Raw genomic sequence first — 4,759 nt, forward strand, 5'->3', positions numbered from 1 at the left:
GAAACTTGAAGTAAATTTCGCTCCAACAATCTGATAGACAATGGTTTTGCTGTCTGTTGATGATTACTGATGTCATCTTTCAAGTTTCTGCTGTCTGCTAAGTCAGCAGAGCAAATGAAAACTGAAATGGTTTGCTGTTTCTTTCATGGATTCAGTCTCAAAGAAGAGCAGCCATGTTTCAGTCATGTTTCAGCCATGATTCATGTTTCAGTGACTTGAGAATCAGCTTCAGAAAACTCGGCAAGTCTACTGTTTCTGTTAGTTAGGTTCATTCAGAACTTGAATTGGCCTTTCAGTTTCATTCAGAACTTTCAGTTCCAAGGTGACGAGTGTCAGTCCTTGAACTAGCATCTCCTTTAAAGTTGCAAGGTGACGAGTGGCCTAATGTTTGACGTGATTGATCAATGTTGAAATCTATTCATGCCATGCAGTGATTTCTGAAATAATTCATGCCATGCAAGGATATTTGTGATGCCTTCTGAATGAACTGAAATAATTCAGACATCCAGCAAACAAGCATATTTGTGATGCCTTCTGAATGCTGCTGCAAACTGTAATGGTAAATATCATACAATTACACACTGCAGATAATCCAGCATCCAGCAAACATGCTTTATACAATATCGAGCAATCATGCTGCTGCTGCAGGCATGATTGCTAAATGTAATGGTACAGTTACACACTGTAATGGTAAATATCATACAAACACATTATGCTAAATGTCATACAGGCACACTGAAGTACAGTTAACCATGCAGTGATCGTTTCCTTCCTAATTTCAGGGGAGGCCTTGCAGGATGTGTTATCACAGCCTCAATAGCAGCCTCTGTTCTGCATATCAATGGTTTCATTTACCACAGTTCATCAGACAAGCATGAGTCTCTTGTACCCTTGAGTCCAGCCACCAACCTGTTCAAACAAAATCTCAAAATATTCAGGACATTAAGTGATTTTGTTATAATATAACACAAATTAGAGCTGTCATCAACAAAGTGCATAGTGCACAGCGACATCAGATTATAGCAAGCCTTGCAAAGCAAACAATTTAGAAGACTGGTAAATGATTTATTAACAGTATGCCATTCTGGGTTGTTTCCTGCATTTCTTCTTAGTGAACCAGAACAGAGGTACTCGCCTGTACCATATCAGGGTACCCAATGGTAAAAAAAAATTAAGGGTACCGAATCACACAAGTTCAGATTCCGAGCATATCAATCTAATTCTTTGTTAGGGTGAAATCAAAAAGGAAAAACACTGATCACAAACACTAATATTCCAAAATGTTTTCTCTATTACATCTCAGTCACAACCAGTAACCGTTTATGCGTTCAGGGGCGCAAACTATTTGTGAACCTTTGCAAGAAATATGCACATCCAACTTAGTCTTTTCAGAAGGCATTCAGCAAATATAGTGGCCATATATATGTAAGATTCTTGATAGTTGACACAAGAAAGCCAAGAAATATGCAAGATTCTTGATGGTGGACACAAAAATGCTTACAAATATCAATTACTAGTCAAAATATAGTCTTTCCAGCAGGGCTAGGAGAGGTAACAGATAACTTGATGCTACTTCAGAAAGCCAAGAAATTAAAGCCTGAGACAGGAGACAGGAGGTTGACTCAATCTGTCGTTCTATCATTGCACATCAGAGACAGGAGGCGAGATCGCAAAAATTGAGACACGAACACGATGCAAAAGGCTTCAATTTTTTTTTCCACCTCAGGATTTGCAAAAGCTCCGAGTACTGCACTGCACCTAGTAGATGTAGGGGACGACAGGCTCCTCGCACCGACGAGGGCGGGGAGGCGGCGACGGGCAGGGAGGCAGAGGTGGTAGGGAGGTTGGGGAGGCACGAGGCGGTGGGAGGACCGGCGGCGGCGCCCAGACGAGGAACGGGGCGGCGATGGGGTTGCGAGCGCCGGCGGCGCGGGGTACGGAATGGACGAGTGGGAGTGGGAGAGCTGTGTGGTTGAGAAAATGATAGGTGGGGCTAGTTGTCAGTTGAAAAAAATGGAAATCCAATTTACTCGGTCCGTTAGAGTGGAGGTCTATATTTGGGTGAGCAAATATCTATTTAGAAGTCTCACTTCTCTTCTAAATAGGTATTTGCTCACCCAAATTTAGAAGCCCTACTAGAGTTGCTCTAAGAAGGCTACCGCTCCGCAGAACAAATGGAGAGGAAGTGATGGATTTGCAGCTTTAAAGTTAGATATGAGCAAAGCCTATGACCAAGTGGAGTGAGAGTTTAATTTCTTGCACGAATTATGCTCAAGTTGGGGGTTTCATCAGAATTGGGTGAATGTGGTGATGGAGTTTGTGACCTTTGCTTGGCTGTTGATGCCCGCCAAGTAAATAGCTTTTCTTGGCGGTTTGTAACTGCCAAAAAAAGTTATTTACTTGGCGGTTGTAATATTTTCTTGTCATGTTTGCAATTTTGACGTAGATCTATTTTACTTGGCGGCCAAACCGTCAAGAAAATAATTCTTGGCAGCCAACCGCCAAGGTAATTGAAATTCCTTGGCTCTCTATGCTTGGTGGATTTTGCTTGGTGGCCAGCTGTCAAAGATCATTTTTTTGGTGGTTTTGGTATTATCTTTGGCGGTTTTTGGCCGCCAAGGCAATTCCGTTTTGGTGTAGTACTAGGTTAGGGTTAATGGTGATCCCATGGAGGATATCAAACCTCAGCGTGGTCTGAAGCAGGGGATCCCCTCTCGCCCTATTTGTTTTTAGTCTGTGCTAAAGCCTTTTCCTCTCTGATGAATGGAGTGGAGGCAAGAGGTGATATGGAGGGTCTGCGTGTATCCTATACCTCCGAGCATTAACCATCTATTGTTTGCATGTTTGTGGATGATTCTCTGTTACTCTTCAAAATTGATGGACACAGTGGAGATCATTTGCAAAATATTATTTGCTTGTATGAGAGATGCTCGGGACAAAATATCCAGAAAGACAAGTGCTCCATTATGTTCAGTAAGAACACAAGTGAAGGTGATAGATTGGCGATCATGTCATCTCTAGAGATTACTTATGAAACACACAATGAGAAGTACCTGGGCTTGCCGGTCTACATGGGAAAATCAAAGGTGCAGACTTTCAATTATCTGAAAGTTCGAGTTTAGAAGAGGATATAATGATGGAAGGAGAAATTATTATCTAAGGTAGGGAAGGAGGTTCTCATTAAGGCGATTGTGCAAGCCATTCCTACTTCTGCCATGTCTTGCTTTGATCTCTCGAAAACGTTGTGTGATGATTTTGGGAGAATGATCTGCCGATATTGGTGGTCGCAACTGGAGAAGGAAAACAACATGCACTTATCGGTGTTTTACCGCGAAGTCTCAATTTAGGGACGAAAGTTTGAGGACTTAAATATCACTTTGATAGTTTAGGGACGAAATGGAGCCTCGGTCAATAGTTGAGGGACAAAAATGACTATTCCGCCTAGTTTTTTTTTTTGAAAAATTATGGGTACTAAAAACTCTGTAAAAGAAACTAAGCATGTAACCTAATCAAAGAAGAAAGCAAGAAACTCAAATATTCTGATTGTGATAGGTACCTTCGCAAGCTCATCGAAAAAATTGCAAAAATATCTAACAAGGATGCATGTATGAGCTTACATCTTCTAGAAGCACAGAAGTTATTATCGACACAAAAGACCATGCATTGACTGAGTGTATGCAATAGATATTCCTGCAATATGTGTTGGTTTACTATACACACAGCAAATAATAATAATAATAATAATAATAATAATAATAATAATAATAATAATAACTGAAAGTGCTCCTGCCATGTAAAGTGCAAACAATATTACAGTACCAACACACAAAAGTATGCCTCTAAACATTTACCATTCAGATTGTTACACCTCTCCCACACAACAAAAGGTAGGTTTTCAACCAAATCAGCGCATCATTTGCCAAATGGAAACATCGCTTGGGCATTTCAACAAAAAGGTGTGAGCACGAGCATTCAAACATCTTAACACCTGGCTACAAATAACTACCAGTTAACATCAACAATTCAACTTTATACTTCCCTATTCCAAAAGATCGCAGTAAAAGGGAACACTCAGATCAAATCAAGAAGGAATTGAAAAGGATCTTTTTTTTTCCAGCAATATAATTTTGCACATTAGCCATCATTTGGACAAAATCCTGTATACACTACAGAATAACAGATACTATGTACCAAACATAAATTGCGGACGAAATTGCACTTTCACCACCAAGCTCATATATACGGTGTAGCACAATGCATCCGCTGTTTTCTCTGACTTTTGGCACGAGCTTAGGTTTATTGACCTTCCTCCCTCTTACTTCTTCTCGGTGGGTAGCGGGAAGCGGCAAAGCGGGCAGACATGGTTAAGCTGGAGCCAGCTGAAGATGCATTGCTCATGGAAGTAGTGGGAGCAGGGCATCACCCTGAGCTTGCTGCCGGCCTCAAAGTCCATCAGGCACACGCTGCACTCACCGCTGGTCTCCGGCAGACCCAAGAACCGCCTCCGCAACCGTGTCCATGCGCCGCATTCCCCTGCTCCTCTTCCAGGCCCCGGCCACCCATAGCAACGTAGTAGGAAGGGAGCCGCTGCATATACATGTCATTGGGATTCTGTGGGTAGAAGTCACTCTCATCGTAGTGGCCGTCCATGAGGCCACGTCGCAGTAATTCACGCACCAACTCATGGGCTTCCTCCAGTGTCTGTGGACCACTGAGTTCAATGATCTGGTCGTTCCTAAACACCACGCGGTGGACAAGG

The 4,759-nt window shown here is 42.2% G+C and overlaps 1 long non-coding RNA gene across 1 annotated transcript; it reads right to left on the minus strand.

Annotated features, from left to right (window-relative positions):
• Positions 1-539: 539 nt before the first annotated feature.
• LOC120702617 lies at positions 540-1,988 on the minus strand. The gene is made up of 2 exons (XR_005686468.1): positions 1,759-1,988; positions 540-909 (listed from the first exon to the last, which is right to left on the minus strand). It is a non-coding gene; the product is annotated as an uncharacterized LOC120702617 (long non-coding RNA).
• Positions 1,989-4,759: the final 2,771 nt, after the last annotated feature.

The sequence above is a fragment of the Panicum virgatum genome, chromosome 1K (genome assembly GCF_016808335.1).
Source record: "Panicum virgatum strain AP13 chromosome 1K, P.virgatum_v5, whole genome shotgun sequence".
NCBI classification, from domain to species: domain Eukaryota; kingdom Viridiplantae; phylum Streptophyta; class Magnoliopsida; order Poales; family Poaceae; genus Panicum; species Panicum virgatum.